We start from the raw sequence: 27,479 nt of genomic DNA, 5'->3' as shown, positions 1-27,479 counted from the left end.
GATGCAGGACCCCAAGAATTAAGTGGTACTCAGGGCATCATCCAGACTGACCCCCCAAACTTACAACAATATTCATTGCTATACTTGTTTCCTAGCAGCACCAGGAGTGGGGGAGGAATGAAGTATCCACGATTTCAGTAGTGTGCACACACTGCACATTCACATTTAAACCATAGTTTATTTTAAGTATGGGTTAAAGTGGTATGCAAACCAGAGCATAAGGAGTTTCTTAAGTTACCTTCATAGCTCTTCAAAGACTCTCCAGTTTTTGTTCATCAGCACACTGAGAGTACACAGATCATTCACAAAGGTAGACGTTTTTGAGCCCATTTAAAAGTCCAGTTTGCACAATCACCTTGTTTCCTTCAGGAGGTACTTTAGAAAATTATTAATTCCTGAATAATGTTTGCTGCTCTTTAGACTTAGTGCTCAAGGACAGATAATTATCTCTGCTATATAAAATTGTGTTTACCTGCCCTGATGCCATGGGATAAGGGGAGCTGTACATTTAAATATAACACATTAATCATTATGTCCCACTGAGAAGAGCTCTGTGGCAAGTTATTTTGCAGGCAATTGGGACGCACGTTCTACTCTTCCCCTAGCCAGTCAGATTTTAAGAGTCTCAAGATTTTAAGAACCTAGCATGTCTATTTGTGTGATAACACATTATGTGATAGTCACCAAGAACTGAATGTAGAAAATTACTTGCTGGAAAGAGAATGTGTTTGTATATGAATCTATCTTTAGTTTGCTGGCAGCAAAAAGAAGGATTGAAGGATTTTGGACCTATTAAATGTATGCTCTAACAATGATTTATTACATCTTATCATTCAGCTGCTAAGTTTCTGCCTTGTCCCATTCCACTGCTCCCCTGCCCTCTTGCAGATAAACAAGCTGGAGGCTTGCCTCAGGCAGGCGGGGTGCTTGGATGGTAATAGGATTCAACTGAAGGAAAATGAGCACCAGATGAAAGAAGGCTGCATTACTTGGAGCTGTAAGGTATGTGTTGCTGAATCTGGGATATAAATCCTTTCCCCAGTCCTATATAATGCCGTCTTGAACCAACCTGCAATGAAAAGTCAAGCACAGAGGTTAGCCTTGCCACTGTGATGGATGGAGATAATAAGAAATGTACATGTACAAGAGAGTCTGGGATTTGAGCATCAGATATGATCACAGTTAAGCGCAGGCCCATAAAATTGGGCTAGATTGATCTATGGGTGCTTTCTAAAGGAACATATTGTGGTACAAAATCAGGATTGAGACTTAGTAGGTCCAGTCCACACTACCGCTGTGTTTCCTGGATGGCCAAAACTACACATGATGCAGAAGATCCATGACTGGAACTCCTGATGCCTTCATTTGAACATAAAAGCAAATCCAGGGAAGCCCTGGCATTGGGGAAGTTGTTTTATCCTCTTTCCCCTGTACTGTTTTCCCAATTCAAGTTTTTCCTCTTCCAGCTAGTTTATCCAGATGAAGGAAAATACAAGCACAGCATTCTGTACCCATATTTCCCCCTTGGTGAAATACAGACGCTTTTTGGTGGTGCTGGTGGGGGGGTGGTGGCTCTCACTCGAGAAAGCAGCAAGGGAGGAAAGAGTTGATTATCCCACTTCCCCAAGTGGCTTTGCTACAGTCAGAACTGAAACTCACTGCATCTGCTTTCAAGCACAAACAAAAAGGATGTGAGTCAGTTCTGATGACAGATCTCCCACCCCATTTTATATGCAGTTTGGCCTTTAGAGACCCCAGTATTAGGCAACTAATTTTAACAAGACCCATAAGTTGAAATCTGCAGAGATTCAAGGGCCAGCAACAACAAACTCCATTCCTTGGAGGGTCATGGCTTTAGCTGCTTTCTCTCCTGTGAGAAAAGGCAGCCCAGGAGTGAGAAAAGTTCTATCTCCAACCTATTCAGCTTGCTCTCGTGCAATCTGTGCTGTGGCAAGAACTAGTTGAGAAGTAAGTGGAGGGCTCTGCTAAAGTCTCTGCTGGTGTTCATGCTAGGAAGGAGATGACTAAAGATCTCTATACCTTCATCTCAGCTCAAATGGGAAAGGAGATGATCCTGGTGCACAACAAGGGGGAAAGACCCTTGGATAAGCAGCAGTATTGGGGGAAGATTGGGCTTATTTAAAATAGAATATAGTCCAGTGGCAGAGAAGCTGCTTTGCACACAGAAGGTCTAAGGTTCAGTTCCCAGAATCACCAGGTAGGGCTTAGAGAGATCCCTGTCTGAAACCCTAGAGAGTTGTTGATAAGTAAGGGTAGACAGATGGATAGATGCACCAGTTGCCCTTAGTATAAGACATCTTTCTATGCTGCTAAGCCACTATGACGCTGTGCTTAAAAACAACTATAAGTGGGTGCATTCTGTCTTTTCTTGGACATGCTCAAGGAAGCCATGGAGGCGTTTGTTTGCAACTAGATAAAGTCTGAGCATTTTGACCACAACTGGATGCCTTCATCTGCCCCAGCTGCAACAAAACATGTCTCTTTTGCATCAGTCTCTATAGCCGCAGCAAGCGCTGCAACCTTCCAACAGTTTGACTTCACCCCCAAAGATGCTCTCCTCCATTGTCTCCCGAGACAGACAGATGCCAACAACCAAGCTATAAAGTCTGAGCATTTTGACCATGTCAGGGCACTGAAAACTGACCTGCTAATTGATGTAAGTCTTTTTTTAAAAAACTTGATTAGAAAATGATTAATTAGCAATGGACTCCTGCAAGGGGAGAGGTTTTGGCTATGAGCCTTCTTAATTAACCTCTGGAGCCTTTTGGACATGGCGTACAACTATGAAAAGGATCATTTATTTGTGTGTCCTAGGCAGGTCAATGCCCTTTTATCAGATTCCCAATGGGTACAGGTGAGACGTCACTCCAGTACTCTGTAGGTGGTACCTTCTATTTAATGTGCCGGAAAATTCCACGGTAAGGAATATTGCAATGGTAGTGTCATATATCTCTCTGAAAGGAGGACACATTAATATCTTCACTTCGCCTTTCAGTGGAGCCAAATAACCTGAACTATTGAGTCATGTCCTTCAACAGAATAAAAACATCTCACAAAGAACCAAGGTTTGTGCTTTCTACTTTGCAAGAACAACAGTGCTACAAACAACACAGTCATCTGCTTTCTAAAAATATTTATTTAGAGGGCTGGATTGCAAACAAAAAAACTTCAGTGTCATTGACAAACAACAAAGAACTTGCACTGAGAGTTTTAACATTTAAAAAGACAAATGGCCAAATTAATCTAGTCACTCTCTTTGGGGTATTGTTTTGTGCATAGCAGGCACAGTCAATAATTTTCAACATTGTTCGGTTTGTCATTGGAGCTCTGAAAAATCTGTAAAAACCCACAAGATTGCTTCACTTCATAATGGCTTCTTTTCTGATATTTGACTTTTGAATTCATCTAAGCTATTCATCTGGGCAGGAAATTCTTTCAAAGCTCAGGTTTCAGCATATAAATAAAGGGTTTCGTTGAAATACAATGTTTGTATGAAGGCATTCCTTAAAATAGCATTGCATTGCACCAAGGAAAAATGGTTTTAGAAAGATGTGAATGAGGATGTGAGTAATAAGGTTTGATGTTTTCTTGTAAGTGTTCACCCCCACCCCATCCCCTTAAAGATGATGTTTGGCTATCTTTTAGAAGAGATATGTCTGAGTCAATGATAGCTTTATTCATCCAGAGTTTCAATTATATGTGAATGTCCTGTGTAGTGCTGCTCTTGAACATCTCTTAATCCTGGTCATGATCAAAAGGAACACACACCATCAATTTTTTTTTTTTTTAGTATTCCACTCAGTGAGAAATTCGGAAATGATTTTTTTCAAATTTCCAAGAACCTGGGGATTTGTGTGTGAGACACTTTTCGAAGGACATCAGCACAATTATTTGGTACTGGAGTTCAGATAGATCTTTCATTCATTCGCTCTTCAACTAGAAAGGCTCCCGCAATGGTTTACAGATCAGTAAAAATACCCTTGGGGAGTTTTCCATTTAGCACCACACTAGATGTGATATTAAATGTGTATAAACATTTGATGTGACCTATTTTTGTTTTTTACATAGCAGCTGCCATGGAGGGGGACCATCAGGACTCAAACTCAGGGGCAGGAGGGCTTGCCCACACTATGGACTGATGCCATTAGCTCTGGGAGGGAACCCTATGCTAGAAACTTCCATCCAGCATGCTTGCAAAAATTGGCTGCTGACTTCCTGGCACCCTTGCATTATTTCTTTAGCTGCTACCTACAGGTTGTGATACCCTCCTAAATTATCTTTATAAGCATCTAGGTGAAAGAGGAAACCTCCCTAGAAGATGGCTTGAATAACTCCCCCTTGTTTTTTTCACCTCTCCCCAAACACACTGCATTCTGACCAAATTCTGCCAACTCTGCATGGCATAATTAATTTAATTTAAATCCCAGCTTTTCATCTATCAAAGGAATGCATGAAGCAGCATATTCTACCCATATTTATAACTGTAAATATAAGCATAAAGGTCAAGACAACTTCAGAGTGAAAGCTTTGCTCAAGTCAGTCCAGCTTGACCAAACTTTCAGCTATTTAACAAGGAAATGCTCAGAGTTCGATACTACAAGGCTCCTCATCCAGGAAGACTGGAGCTCTGAGAAGGAAAACAATTCTGAGGGATGGAGGGAGCATCCAGACTGCCTGAATATTCATAATGATTTGTTCACATGGAAGTTCTATGATATTGCCAGCTAGTGGTTGTTACCCTGCTCTTTCCAGTGCAATTTTTTAATCAACCTGAGTGCAGTTAGGAAAGTGATGGGCTGGTGCAAGCTGGAATGTGTGCAGAGGAGGGAAACCAAGATGATCAAGGGTCTGGAAACCAAGCCTTACAAGAAGCGCTTGAAGGGGCTGGGTATGTTTAGCCAGGAGAAGAGGAGACTGAGATATGGTACCCATCTTCAGATATCTTAAGGGCTGTCACATGGAAGAGGGAGCATGCTTGTTTTCTCCTGCTCTGAAGGGTAGGACTCGAGGCAATGGCTTCAAGTTACAAGAAAGGAGATTCCGACTGAACATTCAAAAACACTTTCTGACAGTAAGAGCTTTTCAGAAGTGGAACAGACTCCCACAAGAAGTGGTGGGCTCTCCTTCCTTGGAGATTTTTAAGCAGAAAGTGAATGGTCATCTGTCATGGATGCTTTAGCTGAGAATCCTGCATTGGAGGGGGTTGGACTAGATGACCCCTGGGTCCCTTCCAACTCTATGATTCTAATTTCTAACTATGTTGGTTCCAAAGTTTCTGAAGTTTGAGCTGGTGAGAAGTGGTCAGCAATTCACAATAGGCACACAGAGAGATTGAAAATGTAAGTAGCTGAAATGTAGAAGCATTTGATAAATTACTGCAATCAACACAGGCTTTCATGAATCAAATACAATGGATAAATACAACTGTTTTATAACAATTTGTTGACCCATACGAATAAAATGAGCTTCTTCTTTTGTCTCTTCCCCATTGATGTTTGTTAAATATAAAGAGATCCTGGTAAAGCATTCACAGGACTATCAGAAAAGAAAGCACAATTGCCAATAAGAAATGTGATTAGATTGCATGCCGTATCCAACTGATTGATTGTTAAATAAATGCACAGCAATTCCACCAATCTTTGGTTTGTTTAATATATGTTGTGTCTTCAGCAGATATTTATGCTCTGCTGGTCTTGGAGGTGATGAAAAAGGCTAGGCATGAACTATTGAAAACAACTACTGAATGCAAAACTGCATCAATAGCAAAAAGAACTGTTGCATTGTTGATAGTTTTGTGTTGCAGAGAGTGAGATATTGAAACTTTTCGTAAAAGTAAGGCAATGGATATAGATGGGAATCTGCTGTTTCTTGAAAGGGGCCTATTCATGCTGCTAGATATTAACCAAACCAAAGCCAAAATGCTATGTAGAGAGGTTTGCATTAAGTTTGCTCAAGAGGTTTGTCTTTAGAAAATGTGGCAAAGAGAGTGTTCAAGGCTAATGGATGACTTAACCTGGAAACCCAAGCAGTGATCTCTCATGGCAGGAAGATGAAACCTGAGAACTCAGCATCTTGCATTATAAACTTCAGGTGAGCGATCTTGAACAAGCAAGATGCTTGCATAGGATCTCTCTCTGGGAGCAGAGAGAGGAAAGTTACTGAACTGCATTAAGGATTTAAAGAATACAGAATCACATTGTTTGCTTGTTTAAAAGCAATGTATTATTTTTTATTTTGCAACATTTAATTGTAACTGTTTTAAGACTGTTTCCAGTAAAGTTTTGCAGTTGTTTGTTATGATGGAGAACATTCATTTCTGCTCTGCAGAAAGTGCAGACCAGGGATTCTGCTTGCAACAACTCTAACAGTGCATGCGTAATAGAAAACCAAAGAAAAGTGTTTGTGTGCTTATTTGCTAAGATATTCACTTAAATGTGCATATTTTGGTTGTGCATGTGTTCAGTAAATATCCCCATATTGAGACCTGTGTGACTAAGTTACCAGATTAATCTCCCAATATGTGCTACTGTCACTAGAGATTCTAATTCAGAAGACTCTTAAAATGTGTGAAAACCCATCTACCAAAGAAGCTCGCTCACACCGGTTAAACGTGTACAAGACTGCAGCTCAACTTTTATTATTCCACACAAAATAGAACCATAGAATTCTAGAGTTTGAAGGGACCACAAGGGCCATCTAGTCCAACGCCCTACAGTGCAGGAATCTTTCTCACCAACATGGGGATTGAACTCCTGGCCTGAGATTAAGAGTCTCAGGCTTTACCGACTGAGCCATCCCCTGCCTTCCATGATGCCTCTTTCCTTTAAACATGTGCAGAAAAATCCCCTCTGAAATGAAACACGTAATGGACTAAATGCCTGACATACAGAGAAAGCAGCACAGGGGATCTACTGCTAGGTTATGAGCACCAGGCTCATGAAAATCCTAGCTCCAAAAGGGTGAAGTAGCAATCATTATTTTTACCTTGACCTTGTTTATCTCCTTTGACCACAGCAGCATCCTTTGTCTTTTGAAAAGCACATTACTTAGCACCATGATGCATTGACCTAAATACAGCTCTCGCATGAAAACGCAGGAGACCTTTTGCTGGCAAGCGACAGAAGTGTGTGGAAGCAGTAGATAACTTCCCCTCAGTTTATTAGGAAGAGGTCAAACCTTAATTGCTACTTCCAGTGCTGTAATGTAATGTATAGGACTGCACTGCTGGCCATTCTTAAAGGCCTTCCTGGCATCTGAGAACTATGACTGCACAGAGCCAAGAATCGAAGGAGGCCAACATATGGCTTTAGCATCAGCTCCATTTTCCTCAGCTTCCGATTTGTTATTTTGTTTCTATGATGAATAATTCATCCCAATAAAGATAGAACTGCCAAGGGCCTTATCTGGCTTTCCCATCGTATGGAGCAAAGTGGTCTCAGAGTACATCAATGAGGCAAATAATTGAAGTGGAGGGAATTTAAGTACCATACTTATTCTGAGCACCAGCAAAAATTCTGCTTTGGGAACTTACAATAATTGCAGTTAGAAGAGCATGAAGTCCTTGGTTGACTATCCAGTACTACTGGTTTCTATGGGAATTGAATGCAGAGTAATTGTTATTACTTAGTAGCCATTCAGTTATACCATTGATCCTGAAAGAACATAATTTTTCATCAAAAAACCCCTTAAGCTCTTAAGATGCCTAGCCTTTTTGTTCTTCTCCAGCCCGTTCTTAAGAGGTTCTTTTAAATAAAGATCACTTTTGAAAATGTGCCACAAACATGAGCTTAAGAACTTTTAAAAATTTGACCTGGTAATGAACATGGGACTTTTGTAGTGGTTAAGAGCGGTAGTCACGTAATCTGGGTAACCGGGTTCGCGTCTCCGCTCCTCCACATGCAGCTGCTGGGTGACCTTGGGCCAGTCACACTTCTTTGAAGTCTCTCAGCCCCACTCACCTCACAGAGTGTTTGTTGTGGGGGAGGAAGGGAAAGGAGATTGTTAGCCGCTTTGAGACTCCTGAAGGGGAGTGAAAGGCGGGATATCAAATCCAAACTCTTCTTCTTCTTCTTCTTCTTCTTCTTCTTCTTCTTCTTCTTCTTCTTCTTCTTCTTCTTTTGTCAGAAATATGACAGAGACCTGTGTCAGATGAAGTACAAAACAGGTCCCTTTCTTTGTGTAAATGTTTACAGCTTTATACGGTTAATTCATAGGAAAGCACCAATACAGTGGTGCCTCGCAAGACGAAATTAATTCGTTCCGCAATTCTCTTCGTCTTGCGGGTTTTTCGTCTTGCGATGCACGGTTTCCCATAGGAATGCATTGAAAATCAATTAATGCGTTCCTAGGGAAACCACCTTCAGGCCAGGTCCGGGGACAGTCTGTCCCCGGACCTCTTCTGAAGGCTGGGGGGGGGGGACAAGGGCTTTTCTTCCCACCCCCAGCATTTTAAAAAACCCTGGGACAGCGGAGGACTTCTCCGCTGTCCGGGCGATCTTAAAATGCTGGCGGGCGGCATTTTAAAATCGCCCCGGACAGCGGAGGACTTCTCCGCTGTCCGGGGCGATTTAAAAGCCCCTGGGAAGGCAGGCAGGGGGGAGCAAAGACTTTCGCCCCCTGCCCGCCTTCAGAAGGTGTTACCACCCCCCCGCCCGGCTTCGCAGCGTTCCGAAGCGGGGCGGATGGGGCAGCTGTTCCCGCCCCACCTCCCCCCTTCGGAACATCGTTCCGAAGCGGGGCGGATGGGGCAGCTGTTCCCGCCCCACCTCCCCCCTTCGGAACATCGTTCCGAAGCGGGGCGGATGGGGCAGCTGTTCCCGCCCCACCTCCCCCCTTCGGAACATCCTTCCGAAGCGGGGCGGCTGGGGCAGCTGTTCCCGCCCCACCTCCCCCCTTCGGAACATCCTTCCGAAGCGGGGCGGATGGGGCAGCTGTTCCCGCCCCACCTCCCCCCTTCGGAACATCCTTCCGAAGCGGGGCGGATGGGGCAGCTGTTCCCACCCCACCTCCCCCCTTCGGAACATCCTTCCGAAGCGGGGCGGATGGGGCAGCTGTTCCCGCCCCACCTCCCCCCTTCGGAACATCCTTCCGAAGCGGGGCGGCTGGGGCAGCTGTTCCCGCCCCCGCTTCGGAACAGCGTTTTAAAATGCTGGGGGTCGGGAGCGAACGCTCCCGACCCCCAGCATTTTAAAATCTCCCCGGGACAGAGACTTCTCTGCTGTCCCTTGGAGATTTTAAAATGCTGGGGGTCGGCAGCGAACGCTTCGCTCCCGCCCGCCAGCATTTTAAGATCGCCCGGGGCAGGCGGGGGGGAAGGCAGGCGGGGGGGGGAGCAAAGACTTTTGCCCCCCGCCAGCCTTCAGAAGAGGTCCTCTTCTGAAGGCCAGCTGTGGGCGAAAGTCTTTGCTCCCGACCGCCAGCATTTCCCTATGGGCTTTCGTCTTGCGATGCAAGCCCATAGGGAAATTCGTCTTGCGAAGCGCCTCCAAAACAGAAAACCCTTTCGTCTTGCGGGTTTTCCGTCTTGCGAGGCATTCGTCTTGCGGGGTACCACTGTACTGCATCAGTCGTTTAGAGTAGTGGTCTCCAACCAGTGGTCCGCGGACTGCAGGGGTGTATGTAACCCACCCAGGGGGTTTGTGGCACCAGTTACATAACAAAAACTACCACAGAGATACCAACCTTTTCAAAAGTAGGGGGTCCATGGATTGGCTTTTGAAAAGCAGGGGGTCTGCAGTATTTACCTAATCGGGAGCAGCTGCTCTGGAGGATGTGACTGACACATCACAATGAGGGTCCTATTTTGGATGTCATGTGTGTCAGAGCTGTGGGTGTCTCTCCTCACCACAGATGCCATGGGAGCCTCTTGACGTTTTTATAGTCTTTATTTACAATATTTACAATGGGCCATTAGCACACCGTTCATCCATCAGAGTCACTCAGTTCAGATCTCTGCTGAAGCCTGCATTTGCCTTTCCAACAGCTCATAAAATGGCGAAGTTTCTCACCCCGTTGTTCTACCCTCCTCTTTACCACACGCCTCTTGAGGCGGCCGTAAACCTCCCCCCAGATTCTGAGCCTGAGCTTAACCCAGTCTCTCTCTCTTCGTTGCCTCCCTCCCCCTCGGGCACCTCGTCCACATCTTCCGCTCCCAGGCTTCCCCCTCCCTCTGGGGAACATGAGACCTCTGGTTCATCCCTGACAATGTGCCTGTTTTCGTTGGGTAGGAATTCAACGTAGTTCTAAGTGGGGTATGCGTGCCAGGTCTGCTTGAGCAATGGGACTTCCTCCACTCTCTTCCCCCATGAGTCCCCACACAGTCCCTAAACCTATTATGGGGCTTTCCCCAACCCCTCAGAGAAAATTTAGAGGGCACAAGTAGCACATGGGAGGAGGGGATAGAGGAAAATCCTGCTGTGCAAGTGGAAGAATGGTTTTTAAAAATTGTAGAATTTTTCAGCATAACCATAGTTTGAAAAAGGAATGTGTTTAGTTTAATAATGGGGTCAGCAACATGGTGCCCTTGAAAATGTCCCGTGATTTGTGCTGTGCAGTCTATCAATGTAAGCTTTAATTTCTGCGTCAAATAATGCTAGTTAGAGGTTCTATTTTGATACGACTGGCTTTTACTCAGACCTAGAGATGGGGAAGAAATTTGATTCAGTTCACACTTTGAGGTCATTATACTCAAATCTCACTTTCAGAAATGATAAGAAAACCAAAACACATCCTTCCTTCAAAATGGGTCTTTCTCTGAATTTTGCAGTGCAGTTCTCCAGCCAAAATGTACAAAAATGTCTATAGATACTGTGGTAAAGTATCCATATAAATGCACATATTAGTGGAAATAACATACCAAAATGCATTATTTATGGGGAAATTGCCTTGCAAAGATGTGTACATTAGGCAAAATGTAATACAGCATATGCAAATTAGAAGAAATTCACATTAAAATGGTGAATTTTCATGAGGGCTTCTTATTTTTAGGTGCAAAGTAATGCGGAAATGTGGAGAACTGAATCTAAGATTAGAAAAATGAGCAACTGAAAAGGATGTCTCTTTCTGTCTATTGTGGGAATGATGGGAAGGAGGGAAGCAACCCAATGGCAGTTTCTCAAAATTCCAAATGTACCCAAGGCACCACCCCCTTAAGTTTGATGATCCTTAGTTTAATCCATGACTCATGAGGCCCATAATAATTTTAGTATATGTGTGTTTGTGTGTGTATTTCTTTTGATTTTTGCTTAAAACTCTGTAGACCGTGGCAAATTTTAATCCTCACAGCCCCCCCCCCCAACAAATAAACCATTAAATATTCATTAACTGGAGCACTTAATTTCTCCTGTCTCATTACAGAAAAAGAGAAAAACAAGCAACTGATTTCTCTGAGGAAATTCAAGTAAACATTATTTTAATGTATGGATGACAATGAAATGGGGTATGTAAAATTAGAAAGACGAGCAATTAAATCCGAGAGCAAACTTAATGGATGTTTGGTAGTGGCCAGACATTGCCTCTGAGTGCCAAGATAAAACCAGATGAAATTTTGCTAGATTAGATGTTGTTTGCAACATTGGAGTCGTTGGATTCCAACACAGCAACCAGCAAGTAACATCCTTGAAAACTGACCTTTTAAGTAACCTGACTAGTGATGTCATGAGAAATCAAGTCGTGTCTGTGAGTAGAATCAGGACAAGAAGCATAGCCCATGTTGATCAGACTGCCCGCTGTGCCCTTGATTTTGCTCCTATACGCTTCAACACTTGATGTGCCATTCCTTGGTCACACACTGACAGAATACCTCAGACATTTGCCTGAACTGGGCTAGAGAAGGCACACAGTGGCAGTGCAGATTGGTTGTTTGCAGCTAGCTAGTATACATTCTCTGTCTGCCTCACAGTAGATTATTGTTCTTCCTTGGTGACAGAAAACAAAATACATTTCCTGAGGCTGTTCTTTTACTGACAGGCACTTGCTATGTGCAGACACTTGAGCTTCTGACTGAGAATGCAAGATGTAGATTTATAGGATGTGTAAAAGAGAGAAGGTTTCGGCTGGATTCCAGCTTCACTGTGAACATTATTTTTTATTGTTGTTATAAAAGGAATATTATAAAATGTTAGCAACATGAGGACCTATGCTGTTTTGATGGAAGTAACATTGACTGGAAAAGTAGATGTGACATCCCTAAACCTTTTGGAAGAGGAGATTTCAAGGGTACCATTTGGGCTGGGTTTTATTTTAATCGCTACTGCTTCTCTGTGCTGCACCATTTCATTTCCCCCTTTCAGCTTGACCTAGTTGACATCTGCAGCAGACACTTTATCAAAGACCAGATCACAAGAGACACACAAAATGGTGCCAGAAAGTCTGAGCCAATATCACATCTTTCTCTGTGGCAACACAGATGGAAGGCCTGGCATAAGTTCATTTGAAACAGAGGGTTTGAAACACTCTATGGGAAATTTGCCAGAGTCTCAATCTTGTGTTGGACAGTGCAGTAAATGTTCTCAGAGTTTAGTGTTTATGTGCTCTGACATATTGCTCATCTGACAAGCATCCCTGCATAAAGCCTACAGGTTTCAGAATATGTTAGTCTCTGGAACCTAAATATTGCATTCATTACCATAATCATGATGCAATTCATACATTTTGGAACCCAAATATCATTACCATCACCATAATCATTCGTAATTCCTACATAAACCTGCTTTAAAACAGCCATATGCTATCAGTTCCATATTCCAAAATTGTGGAGGCTAGTTATGGCCCTTTCGGGATTCAGGCAGAGGTGAGGCATACAGTGCCAGAACTGCATTTTTTTTTGCTGAAGGAGGCATAACTCAGCACTGCCACCCCACTCTCCCTGACTGTGAACTACGAAAGATGAATTCTTTAAAGTACTGACTGATGCCTTTCAAAGTTCCTCCAAATACTAATTGCCACCCCACCCCCTAAGCATCGGCAAAACATCTTCTGAAAGCACCTTGCCTCAAGGTAGATGGATGGATGGTGGATTTTTCCCTTAAATGCAATGACATGGTTAAAATCACATCTAGCCTGGCATTTCAATGAGGGCTGGACTCATCAATGATCCAACTCAATAAAAGGCTTCATAAAATAAGTATATTCTGGATATACTTTAAAATAGTCTTATTATACCACATGTTCCATGCTGATTCCTGGCATGGAAACCAGGCCTGGTAAGACTTAGCTCAAATTAAGTTCTGGTGTGTGTGTGTGTGTGTGTGTGTGTGTGTGTGTGATAGAGAAGCCTTCACCCACCTGGTGTCCTTTGAATCTTTTGGACCACAAATCCCATCAGCCCTATCCACCACAATGGAGCTAGAGTTGGATCTGTCATCTGAAACATCCAGAGGACACTAAGTTGATGAAAGCTGTGGTAGAGGGTGGTTGTCTCTTTCAATAAAAATTGGCAAAATTATATATAGGCCTAGTCCTGAGGGAATCAGGTAGGAGGGAGATGGGTTAAGTAGAAATGTTCAGTGTGGGTCTTATTTTCTCTGTGTGTAGCCCTCTCCAACATGCAAAGAGGCGCACATGAAAAGGAGATCACATTTACTTTAAGAACCACACATCTTTAAATATGGAACAAAAATGTCCAGTGGTGCTTTAAGTGGAATTGTGTTACCAAAGCCAGATGTGGTATACATCTTTCCCTAAAAGAGAGGGGGAAATTGCCTAAAGGGTATGTGCAAGGAGTCAAGGTCATCCCACATCCCAGAAATGATACTTAATCGATAGAAACAGGGAAATTTTTTTAATGGTTAACAGCTTGATATATTTCTCCTTTTCTGGCAACCCAAAGTAACCCATACTCTTAATCATGTCCGAAAGATGCCTAAGGGGGGAGTTGGTCTTTTGCAAGGGGGAAAAGCACTTTTCAAAGTGCCAAATGCTTGAGAATGGAAGAAATTGTTTCAGAGTCATTATCAATAACTCACTCTCAAAAAGTTCATTCAGTGACCATTGCAGAGAGAAGCTCACAGGGGCAGCTGGGTCCGGCATGACCTAATGCTTTCTGAGATAGGTACAGCTACTGGAAACCAATAGAGCAATAGAGCTTAACAAAAGGGACAACTATATTCCACACTTATATGTTGATCAAGATTTTAAGGTAAAAAGCATGAAGGTGACTTGAGCCTGATCTTACTACATCGTGTGTGTGTGTGTGTGTGTGTAGGATCGAGTATGCGTGTACAGGATGGAGTGTGCATGCATTTCCTTTATTCTGTTATATCATGCACCTTTATGTAACTATCTCCAGAACACCTAGAAGCCAGTGCATCAGATTTGTTATGCTGCCAGTTGCCCCCGTTGCCAAATGTGATGCAGATGCAGTTGTGCACCTTGATATTGAGAAATATGGTATGTGATAATGACAGAAGGGAAGATTCTCATATATTGGTATGCTAAAGATTTCTCACCTACACTGGCTCAACCTGGGACTGGAGAAGCATCAAAGGCAATAGCAGCTTGGACTTTCTGATTGGCTGTCATTGTCATCTGGCACAGGAAACCAGTATGCAGGTCATTGCAATCATGATTGATGGGGAACAGAACCTTTGGCACAGCCACTTTGGAAATCCTAGTGGGGGAGTTCCTGGTGATTATGTACCAGGAATAGGAGTGCAAGCACAAGTGGTTGCCTAGCAACCACATCCACTATGCTTCTTATGCTTTTCACCCTCTGAAAGTGGCAAAAGAGCTGGATCCCTCATATTCACTGAAATAATTTGAGGACCACCTTTTAAAAGTGCATATTTTGGAGGTGAAAGTGAAAAGAGTGTGTGTGGGTGTTCTGGAGTAGCTGTGCACCAGCAACGGTGGCTCGAAGCTCTTGGCAGTATGCCAGCACCAAGTACCCAAATTAATGTCCAGGAATTAAGGGACTTGTTCCATTCTACTATTGAACTCCTGATATCCTGCTGTACATTTTGCAAAAAAATCTGTTAAACAGACTTTGATCTTAAGATCAATCTCCGAGGTCAAGATACAGCATTATAGATTCTTTCTATACGTTTGCCAAAGGTTGTGCATTTTGTGTTTCCTTATGTTTTGATGAATTGTATTTCGTTCCCCTGTTTTAATTGGATTCCCACAAAATACACACCATAAGGGTTGTTTTCGCATCATGCTGTACACATGTTTGTTCAAGTGGTTGACCATGTACACATGGTCCATTGAAACATCACACATGGACTGAACTGCTCAAGAATATAGATCACAGTTTGGTTGTACCATGTGTCCCTGTGCAGGATTGGGTATTGTGTTGTGTTGTGTTCTACACCAATTGTCCTAGACTGCGATTCTAAAATGAATTTACTAGAGTGTAACAAAATGGGACTTCAGAGTAAACCATGAATTGTGCAGCTAGAGAAGGCTCTGTAAGGCTGTAACAATTGGACTGCAATCCTATATACACTGACATGGAAGTAGATCTAGGGATTATATACATACATGCAAAATAAAAAAATTCCTTCCAGTAGCACCTTAAAGACCAACTAAGTTAGTTCTTGGTATGAGCTTTCGTGTGCATGTATCTGAAGAAGTGTGCATGCACACGAAAGCTCATACCAAGAACTAACTTAGCTGGTCTTTAAGGTGCTACTGGAAGGATTTTTTTTTTATTTTGACTATGGCAGACCAACACGGCTACCTATCTGTAAATACATACATACAAACATTCTTTTCAATAGGAGTCACACTGTACCATGCTGGAAGCTGTTTTTGAGACTTGTAAAGAGTCCCAGGAGCAGCTTAGAATATGGTGCAAAGAAATATTAGTCACAGCCCCAAAAATGAAAGTCATTGGGAAAGTTTGCTCATTTCCAACTATTAAGGTTAGTGTTAGTTCAAGGTTCATTTCCAGATGATTTCCATTGCTTCAAAGTTAAATGCAGAAAAGACCTTTTAAATCAACCAGGCCATCTGCCTCCCAAAGCAGATATTCCCTAATGTAAAATTACACTTTGTCCAGTGCATGTTTAATTGTCCTGAGTGATGACACTTTTACTTCTTCCTCTGGAAGATGCTCACACAAATGCTTAATAGAACACAAGGTCACTACATTTGGATATGTGGCCTTCATCTTCATTTTCTTAATATTATCAAATTACTCCCATGATATACTGAGGACCAGAAGACTCATTCTAACACAACACACCCCTAAAAACCCCCACAGTCCTTGGCCGTTTTTGACTAGAATACTAGTGCTGTCATCAGCGTACTTCTGGTGAGCTACCATATTGACAACGCCAGGGCTCTTTAACAGCCCAGATTCTGTATCTGCATAGATAGCACTATAACCCATTGCCTCCTGCAGTCCAAGTATGGGGGACATGTCCTTAGTCCTATGATTGACTGGGACTAGTATATGAGCCCAAACAGGTGACAAATCCACATGGCTTTCTTTCTGTGATTAGCACAGTTGTGTTTTAGGAGTAAAGGTGGTTTGCTTTTCTCAAAGACATGTACAATACTCTAATTTGTAGTCAGCAGCACACACTCAGCTTTTGGAGACCTAAATCAGCCTGCTAGAGATGGGGAAGAGAAATCTATGAAGACAAATCTATCAAATGCACACTTTTTGAAATAATGTGAGAACCAAAGTGCAGCCATTCTTCAAAATCCAGACATCCAAATTTTGTGGTGCAGTTCTTCAACCAGGCAATGTTTACAAAAATGGATTATATTAGAAAAAAAATTGCTTGCAAAAATATGTACATTAGTTGAAAATGTGTTTATTAGGAGAAAATGCTTCAGATTTTCATGAGGATTTTTTTTAACCAATACTAGATAGCTCAGTTGGTTAGAGTTTGGTGCTGATAATGCCAAAGTCACAGGTTCAGTCACCATACGGGACAGCTGCATATTCCTGCAGGAGGTTGACAAGATGGTCCTAATAGATTCTATGATTCTATGAATCACAACTTGCTTCAGAAAGGCGCAGAACTGAATTTAAGATTCTTGGAAAAACTAGAAACTGAGAGAACTAGAACTGGCAGATCCATCCCTAATTCTTCTTTTAAAACCTGTTCCTTCATGTCAGTTGAGTGACTGCATTGATCAATATGTCAAAGTTGACAGCACTTACCATCTGTTTGGTGGGAGAATCCTGGCTCATCCTGCTATTATGCAAGAATATCTCAAGATCAGCATCTGAGTCCATCCACATTTTCTGGCTTTGTATTGTGTGATCCACAGGTCAGGAAACCCAGTTATAGTAAAACACAGTTTTATTTTCCACTTTAGTATCAATGGTCAACTATGAATTGAATATTACCAATATAATTCATTTTTTCCTCTTCTAGAGTTGTTATTGCCTTAAATTACTTCAAGGTTCATCTTCAAAATGTGAAGTGTTGCTTTTCTTAATGCTTCATCTCTGTTCTAGAAATATATAAGGATTAACATGAATATTTCCATTGTAGTGAAATAAGTTTATGACAACACAAGTGCCATCTTTATTCAAACAAGGTAGAGGAGGTTAGCTATGTTCTGAATTATTCTCATTATCTTAATTTTTACTTGATTATTCCTTAGGTAGTTGTACTTCTTCAAAAGACCAGGAAGAAATGTAATGGTACTTTTGATTTTATTATATGAATGATTGCAGAGGTCTGCTTCTATTGACACCAGAATGAACAGAGAAATCCTCCTCCTTTCTAGTCATGCATACAATATATCACTTTTAAATGTCACCACATACTGTATATAAAACACATTCTCTTTGTGAGACTGTAAATGTATATGTGGCGGAACTGTAACATTTCAAAAATGTTTTGCAGCTGGGTTTTTGCTGAAGTCAGTAAAATCATATGGTTTTTAGCACGAAGTTTCCTTGCTTTGAAATTTGGGTGGGGGATCTTAGTGACTTGGCCACAAATATTTAGTAGGGGTCATAATGTTTTTTGCAATAATGGAACTTGTACTCGAGCTGAGCCCTGTTCACTTGCTTGTGGTCATTCACAACCTCTGCAATTTGATCAGGTTCATGCAAGTGTTGCTAATAGCTAATGGAACAAATTTCTTTGCTCTTGAAAAAGATAAGGAACTGGCTAGCAACTTATTGAACCATACCATTACAATTGTGCCACCCATTTCTATGTCAAGTCCATGGTGCTGCTAAAATGTGTATTCCATTGAACTCTGTTCAGCTGAGGTGATGATAGTCACCACTAACATTCATTGTTATGTTTCTGTTCCTGTCTCCTGATCTTATGTGTGGGTGGGGGGGGGGGAGATGTATTGCTTAATCTGGGGTAGCGCTCTCTTGCTCTCTCTCTCTCTCTCTGCAAAGGTCTTACAGAGACACACACACTTTGCCATGAAGTACAAAATGTTGTTGCTTTCACTAATGGCTGACATTAAAAAAAATACAATCTGTGTATTTTACCAGGTTAGTCAGTTATCCATTCTATTCAGCAGTAAGTCCCATTTAAACTAGTTGTGCCTACTCTCAGGTAAGTCAAGTTAGGAATCCAGCCTTACTGCATTTTTTAAAAAAGCTACTGCTATGTATTACAGAAAAAATCAACCACCTCTCTTCTCTGCTCCTCTTTACTATTTTATAGCATGCCTTGATACCAAATTAAGAAATAAAATTTACAATAATAATTTAAAAGATATGGGACTGTGTCCTTGTTGATATTACGCCATGATGAAAACAAAGACTCCGCAAGACAAACAAATCACAACACCCCTAGATGGATACCTTGTGATTGTAGGAAACAATTAACAGTAAAACTGCAGATAGTGAAATCCATTGCATAAAGAGTTCTTGCAACGGAACCTGGAAAATCAAAATCAATTATGCCATTTTTGAAAAATGTGAAGGACTGAGCTGACAAGCATTTTATGAGCTGTAGACTCATGAAGAAGAAATTAATGGGTACATGAATGTGAACCCATCTCTAATACTTAGACATTTGTAGTTGTTTGCTTTACTTTTAGAAAAAGCTCATGAATTGGAAAGTAACGATCTGTTTACACTTGTTCAGTAATGCACAAGAGTATGGGATTTTGCCTTGATTGATAATTTGATTGAATGCCCATCTGACTGATGAACACAATCCATGATAGATGGTATACATTTATTTCTTATATATCAACAATAATTATTTGGTATTATGTTTCTCAAGTTGCGTGTTGAGTCCCACAATGCCACCCACCAAAAAAATTCACACTTCACACATCAATTTTTGTTTAAGGTTTTTGGCATAATTTTTGGCCACAACTTTATTCAAATACAAAAAATGTGAGTGGTTGCTTAGGCATTGGTTATGACTATCTGTCCTTGCCCTCAAGGACAGAGCTGGCCCTTCCGGACACCAACGGAAGCCAGCGTGGGAAACAAGTATTGGGTGAGAGATGAAGCTGGGACACAGACCCACACCTCTCACCCTCATGTTCCGTTGGGGCTTACACGGCCCAAGTCCGGCTCCACGGACAAGGACGAAAAGAATGGCAAGCCCCTGGATTCCTTTAACGGAATTCCCTTTCCACATCATTTGGAGGGATAGGCACTTACCCCTCCAAGCACCAATTTAACCAATGCCTAACCGCCAACCTTACAAGTTGTGACGATTTGCTACACAGTAGGCAAAAACCAAATGGCACCAGCCAATCAGCCAAATGGCAAAATTCCTACCAGGCCCCCGCTCCAAGGCGGACGACCCCATGACAGGCATAGCAAGGTCAAGCGAGCAAGAAAAACCACCCTAATAAAAGGGAGGGAGGGCGGGTGATCCAGTGCAAAATGGCCAAGAGAAAGCCCCAATGTCTGGCCCCTGTATTTAAAGACTCTGACCCCTCCTCCAAAATTGGCAACAATCAAAAATCCCCAGCAACCCAATTTTAACCCTTAAGGCTTGGGTTCCTTGCCAAATCTGCCTAGTCACTTCAGGGTGGCTTGTTCCCCCAACCGCAACACGTGCTCTCTGTTAGGGAGAACACGCTTTAACAGAAAGCATTTGGGAAAGACTTGAAAACGCTTTGTGGGTTTTTTTTTAATTTCTGAAGTCCCCCCCCCCCAATGGACCACTCCATTGAAAAGTTCTCATCTAACTTCTGGACACAAAGAACCAACTTAACAATGCAAATATAAATATGCAACTCATATTGGAAAAATGAGGTTTTCTCTCCCATAGACAGCATTGAGCCAACTAGGTGTCCGGACAGCTTTTCTGCAATATTATTTGCTCTCTCTAGAAACAGCTGATATTAATCACAGACTAACTTCTGGGTGGCTGTTCTGCAAGATAAAAACGAATGCAGCTTTCCCGGAGTGGTCTGTAGCTATCAAAAAGCTAGAATCAGCTCCAAACAGCTTTATGTTTATCACATTAGTTAAATGTGTGCTGCATGTATTACCCACTGGAAAAAAACCCAGACCTAATATTAGCAAGCATGAGACTGAATTACGTACAGTAACTTCTCGGAACATACGCTTAAACAGATGCGTTGAGCTCATTGAAATTCTGTGTTTTAGGAATACATGCTTGAGTGCCTCTTAACACCATCTAAAAATACATGTGATGCCTGTGTGTAAGCAAGTGCTTGACAGACCAAGCAGATGCTGTTCACTGGAGTCTGTTAACCTGTTTGCTTAACCTTTCTATTTAATTGGAAGAAATGTTTTGCTTAAAAAAAACAACCCACCACCACCCCATCTTGGTTAGGTTATGTATTGTCAATGAACCTTTCATTCAAATCAAGGGCAACCAAACATGCTTTTGCCTCTACCTGCTTGCCTTAAACCTTGCCATAGCTTGTATTTCATTCATTTATGCTTTTGTTCTGTAATTGCTGGCTGACTGTTCTCATGGAGTTTAGTATTAATATTCCTGGCTGCCTGATCCATGAAATATTGCTAGAACCAAAGGCAGCAAAAATACAATTATCATGCACCATTGAAGAGGATCCACATGCAGAAATGGCCCAAGTTATTTGATGCCTGAGATAGGAAATCCAAATGGTAACCCCAGGGCAATAATAATAATAATAATAATAATAATAATAATAATAATAATAATAATAATAATAATAAAAAACAACAACTACAAGTAACTTCAACAATTCACTTGACCTATTTTGCTGGGGAAGGGGGAATTAAAGGGGAAAAATGTGGCTCTTGGGAGCTTTTGCGGGAGGTGAGGGAAGTGAGAGAGCCTCGCTCAGTCCCTTCCCCCACCTCCCGCAAAAGCCAGGAATAGTCGCGCGAAGCCTCCCCAGGGCAGTGGGATGAAGGCTCCCCGCTGCCCTGAGGAGGCTTCCCGGGCTACCCCAGAGATGCTCGACCCAAAGAGCATTTTTATTATATATTTTTCTGATTGTGACGCAGGCTGTGAATTTGATATCATATTTCCGTAATTTCTCCCTTTGGTCTAATCGAATTGTGTGGCCTATATCTCTGGCCCACCTAATCATAACTTCCTTCACCTCTTCGTCTTTTAATTCCCATTCTAATAATAGATTATACATTTTAGATAATATCTTTTAAAGATTTTTTAATAACTCTGTTGTTTTGATTCTTCTTTACCAAATCTGGTAAGTTCCTTTGCCTTTTATTCTCAGTATGCACTTTCTCACTCTTAAGTCCTTTTATAGAGCTTTCTGGTCACAGCTTTTTTTGCCAAACATGGTGGACCTCCTTCAGCCTTATTTCGTCACTCTGTCTTTGTTATTTTCCCGGAAGAATTCCACTCTCCCTTTCTATAAATTTTTGTTATTTCATCTTCAGAAATACGGGAGTGCGTTTGTACCCACCATCTGCCATATGGAGTAACCTGGTGCTTTTCTCCTTGGGGTCTTGGGGCATTTCATGGTCAGGGTTGCGTCCTTCTTGCGCTGAGAGCCCTGACTTCCTCCACTTAAACTGTGCTGGAACGACAGAGGATCCCTTTCTTCACTGCTTGGTGCCTTTTTCGGTCTGAGACCTCCTCTCAGACCTTCCTAGGGGTTCACGTCACCCTTACTCCCCCTTATTTCGCCCATTCACCATGACTGGGAATGCTCCACTGAGGCAGAGCGAATTCCCCGACCCACCTCTTGAGAACACCATGCCAGAAGCCACCTGGCTCAGATATTCAAAGCTTATCATATTCACCTCAAAATAAGCTAGGAAAAACAGTGTTGTTTTTGTTGTCATCCCCCGTCCAAATTTATACTAAATGGAGTTCTCCTTGTTGCTGGTGATAATATAATTATGATCACATTGGTTGTGCGCAAGTGATGCGGATCATTGGGGTAATAGAATCCCTGCTGGTGTAAAGTTTGCCAACCTAGTTGCACACATATAGAATATTTCCATTGCATAGTGATGACCACTTACTGAAATACATTTAGAAGAAGTGCTGAAATGGAGAGTAACACCAAAGGCACCAAGAGGGTCATAACAATCTCCACCAGCCTGCTATAATGTCAAGCAGACTCAAACTAAATTAAGCAACTGTTCAATTTATTTGTATTAAGACTCAAGTTCTGTCTCTTTGAAACAACTACACAGGAATCTTGAAAAGCAATATGTGCTTCTTTTCACTTGCTTTACAGTGCTTAGGTCATATATCAGTTGAAAATTAGACACCAAGCAACACATTTCCTTTTTTCATTACAGTGCTGGATATAAAAGTACTGAATGGGGCAAAGGACTGATGTTAAGAGGCATCGGCTGTGTACATATTGTGGCATAAATACTATAATGCTAGCCATTCATTAACAATGTTAATTAAATGCCTTCAAATAACCTGATTTATAATGAACAGGAATATTGAAGCATTTCTGCCCTTGCTAATTTCACCTTATTGCATGCTATAATATTGTATATAATTAGGCAACAGCAAGAAATTATAACCTGAAATGCTTATTACTGGAAAAAGCAGAACTGATGCTATTTATATCAACTGATGTCAGTTATATCAGGAAAGAACTTGTTGAAAAGATGGTGTTAATTTAATTTTTGCTTGATTGTGAGTGTGGTCATGATACCTATCATATATTTTGCATGGTTTGCTTAACAAGTATCAACAACTGTATGCTATATTTGGATCAAGAATGATTGACAGTCAGTTTTACTCCAACAGTTTTACTCAAACTATGAACTGCTATAGCTATTTCACAGTGTGCCCAAATCCACATCAAATCCCTCCCCACTTCTGTAGGGTTAATCTCAGATCCTTTAAATAAACTAAGTTTTCACACTGCTGTGAATTCCCATTTCTAAGTTTACGAACGTTCTTATTCCTTTTACATTCCACCAACCCCATAGACATCTCAGGAAAAGCTGATGGTTTTTTTTAAAAGAAATTTGTTGTTGTTGTTGACATTGTGCCTTGGGAACACCTGTTGGTAAGGCTTTGGGGAGCCAACTGAAGACCCAAGCAGTTCTCATTCCCCCCTATCACTGTTGTTGGATGGTAGATTTGCAGAAATGTGAAAGGGAAGGGAACAGCTTGGAAATTTTTGACTTTCTTTACAAGCCTACCCAAACTTCGATTATTATTTGTTTACAAGTCCTCTCACCTTCTTACCAAAGAATGCATGCAGCAATGGGGAATCAGTAAAGCAAAGTACAATCGAGAAAGATGGAGAAAAGAAGCAGATAGGCTAGTTAGGCTGTTCACATAAACATTGCCACAAAAGAGGAAACCAACCAGCCAAAAATAGGGCACAGATTTGCATAAAGCATGCATATGCAAATTTGTAATTACGTGTGCCAATTCAGAAATAATTATTATAATTCAAATATTATAAATACAATGCAGCTCCCCATAGTAGGAAAGACTGAGGCTAGGTGCTCCTCGTTGGTCCACTGTAAATACTGGAAAGGAACTTTCTGCCTTCCCTTCTTACAGTATTCTTCTCCAGCCGGGACCAAACAGATTGTCAGATAAATTACAGCCCTCTGTAAAAGAGGACACTTGGCCACTCCAGTGTCAGACCAGCTAATTCTCTTTTCTTTTTCTGCCACTGAGCAAAATAACTCAATAGTTTGCTCTTTCTGTGGGTATGGGCAATACCCAGTTTTCTCTCACCTAAACTGCATCCATAATAGCAGCAGCTTTGTTGTGGGATTTGCATGAACAGTATTGTGCTGTTAATCTGAATGTTTAAATAATCTGTGACTAACTGAGACACAGTCTTATTGAAATGTTTTTATTACACCAACATTTGATTCCCCGCCCAGAGTAATTGTACAGCACCATGCTATCTTAAAGCACACACCTTGTTGGTTTGAGTTTCCACCATTTTCTCTTTATTTCAACATGGCAGCTAGTGTATATGGAATTGCTTGTCATCTGTGTGACCCAGCTGCTAAGCATTGGCGTAAACTTTTTTTTGTGGGGCAGGGGAGAATGCACCATCTGGATAATCATAATTCTTGCTCTTTTCCTGGCAAGCTAGTTAATTGTTGGGTGTTATTCATGATGGACCTATTTATAAGGATAATTGAGGGTCAAGCTATTGATTTCTTCTCCTGTGTACCTTGGATGCCACATTTGTTGATGAATTTTTGTTTATGACTGGTTGGCCTTAGAAAGATATAAAAGACAGAAGATATACAGCATTTCCCCCCCTTCTTATTGAAATAAAATGTTAGCTTTGTATTTTCCTTAAGGCAACAAACATTGATGCTAAAATAACTTTTGCCTGAATAATAGCCTTATTTATAAATCAATTTTATTGGAATATTTAAATTTAAGTAAGTTTAGTTCCATCCTTGACAATTTGACCTCGCTGAATTAAGAAGAGTAAACTGGCTAAGGTCTGAGTGCTGTGGCTTAATTATTTTGTCAGTCCACCATTACTATGGTAATGAATTATTTTCATACCTAATGGGCCAATCCAAAACTTTGCTGCATCAGCAAAAAAACGTGCTTAGAATGGGATGCACTGATTGCTGTGCCAGCTAATTTCATATTGCATGACTTATTGCAGTATTGCAGCTGTATTGTTCTGGATTTGTAAACAGAGACATTGCAGCACCTGTTTAAAACTTGGGTGAAACATTTATATTCAGTGAGTTCAGCTAGTTTTAAAAGGTGTGAACTCCAAATACTGAACTAAACTATTGTAACAAGCCATTGCGGATCCATGCAGCAGTGGTGTAGCGTGGGTTGCCAGTGGCTGGGGCCATGCAGAGGGGAGTGGGTGGAAGGAAGGGAAATGGATGGAGTATGTATGTGCCTTCAGTTGCCTAATGGCATCCGCATCACCCAGGAGACAGCAGCTGCTGAGATAAGAAAGAAGAGTTGTTCCATTGTCTGGAGAGGTCACTTACTGGTTCATATGGGGAAGCCATTTTCAATGGAGTCCAGCAACAGAAACACACACTGTATTGAGGCAGCTTAGGGGGTTGACATTTTGTGCCCCCAACAATTTTGTGCTCAGGGCAACCACCCCGGGGGGGGGGGGTGCTATGCCACTGCCCTGCAAGGGGGGGGGGAATTAGAGACTCTGGGGCCATTTGCTTAAGATGATTTAAAAAAAGAGTCTAGTAGTGCAATCTCATAGACATAGTTTTAGAACCAACTCCCATTAAGTTCAATGCTGCAATCCTATGCTCATTTACTGATTGCTCTATAAGAAAATGCTTGATAAAGGTTATAAAGTTATGAATAACATTTGACTGAGGAGACGGGCTAATTTATTCTCTCTGTTTAAGATTCACTCATTTTTAAGGATGATGATGATTTAATGAAATAGAAAGGTAAAATTAGAACAAGAAACAGTTTTGGAAAATTGTTATGACGTGTGGAATAAAGCTATCAGGAATGAAAACACTCAAGTCCCCTGAAGCTCTTGCTTTTCTGGCTGGTGGATGGAGACAGGTTGGCCTTCGTTTTGCAATGATGTGTTGGATGCTTGGTCTTCTGGTGGCAGAAGCTAGAATGCCCTTCTCTCAATCTCTGCATTTCCAGAGTTTAAGATGCTGGCCTGGACTCTGTGTCCCTTACATACTGACAGTTCTGAAGAAGTGACACACAGAGGGGGTTTTTATGTGCCAGACTTTTGGATGCCTTGAAATGATTTTCTCACCCCCTGAAGCTACCAAATTACTCATTCTCACCTGCTGAATCTTAGCCATGTGAATTATAAAGCACAGTGACTTACACTCAGCTTCTCTGTGGGATAGATCCTCTCCAGTCACAAAAGAAGTTTGACTGCAGCAGGAGATATATATTAAAGTTACTTCTTTTGCATTTCCAGCCTGTAAATACAGTGATGCATGGAGGAAAATGAAGTGTAATTGGTGTTAGAAAACTAGTTGCCATCATAACATGCAAGGCTACCTGGATTGCTAATTTTATGTCTCTCAGTATTTTATGTCTATAGTGATGAGTAATTATCCATTTAACAACAATTCGTCTTCAAAGCTGTTATAGCACATAATTAAAATCAACTTTTTTTTTTTTACAGTCCCATCACATAGAAAAGGAATGAAATTGGAATTTTCTCCTCCTGTGAAATTTATACTGGACACCCAGCACTTTAATATAATGCCTATTCCCTGGTGGGGATGGTATTCAATAAATTTGTTCCATTAGCACAATAATTTTTGGCTGTGAAATGGAGCTTCTCCTCCCTGCATGAGACCTGTGCACACACACAAACCCTAAATCTAGTCTGAGTTTTCTATCAACCCTCTAGAAAGGTTTTTGAGGGTTCAGGACACAGGTGGGGAGAGGAGAGTGGTGGAGTTCTGTTGCGTGAAATCCTTGCATTAATGGAAGGAGGGCATTGAGTATAACCCCACTGCATTATGGGATGCAAGTCAAATGAAATAGTGGGCACAGAATAGGTTGTTGAAAAAGAAGGTTGGTAATAGCTAGGGATGAAGGAGAAATTTGATTTTCTTTACATTTTAATGCAAAATGACAAAATTTGCACTTCTTCAACCAGCATGCAAACCAAACTGTTGCTATCATTTGAAATTCGCTTGTCTCTAACCTATGCATATTTTGGGGAAAAGGGCACAAGAATAAAAATGCATATATTAATAAAAATAGTGTACATAATGCATTATTTTAGGGGAAATTGCTCGAAGAATGTGTATATTAGTCAGAACGTTATACAAAAATGTGTTTATTTTATTTAATAAAAATTTTATACAGCCTGACTGTAAAAATCTCCAGAACGCTTTACAAAAGGAAGAAAGTACATAATAAATTTGCACTGAAGTGCTGCTGATTTCTTTGTTTAAAAAAAATCCTAAATTGCTCTGGAAGTGTGGAATTTAAAATGTGATTTTAAAGTTGAGCAGACACAGAGGCCCTGCCTTGCTTCCCCTATATCCCTTCCAATCTTGATTGACACACCTGGGTTTGCTCCAGCTGAACAGCTGTGTCTCTCCACTTGACGAGGCACATGATCCTCACCTGCCCTGAACTTAATCCAACTGAGTGACAACAAAGCTCCTCCCAGACCTAACAAGCCCT

The 27,479-nt window shown here is 41.4% G+C and overlaps 1 long non-coding RNA gene across 2 annotated transcripts; it reads left to right on the top strand.

The window, feature by feature from the left end:
- The first annotated feature begins 541 nt into the window (after positions 1-541).
- Positions 542-26,596, top strand: LOC308593517. 2 transcript variants are annotated; one of them, XR_014010997.1, is made up of 5 exons: positions 542-608; positions 889-1,002; positions 2,514-2,677; positions 3,017-3,086; positions 26,461-26,596. It is a non-coding gene; the product is annotated as an uncharacterized lncRNA (long non-coding RNA). The 2 variants fall into 2 exon arrangements; XR_014010998.1 differs by lacking the exon at positions 542-608 and having other exon boundaries at positions 706-1,002.
- The last annotated feature ends 883 nt before the right edge of the window (positions 26,597-27,479 follow it).

The sequence above is a fragment of the Podarcis bocagei genome (assembly GCF_964188305.1).
Source record: "Podarcis bocagei genome assembly, chromosome: 8".
Classification (NCBI taxonomy): domain Eukaryota; kingdom Metazoa; phylum Chordata; class Lepidosauria; order Squamata; family Lacertidae; genus Podarcis; species Podarcis bocagei.
Note: the sequence above shows the minus strand (reverse complement) of the source record. Positions and strands in the feature narration are given on the sequence as shown.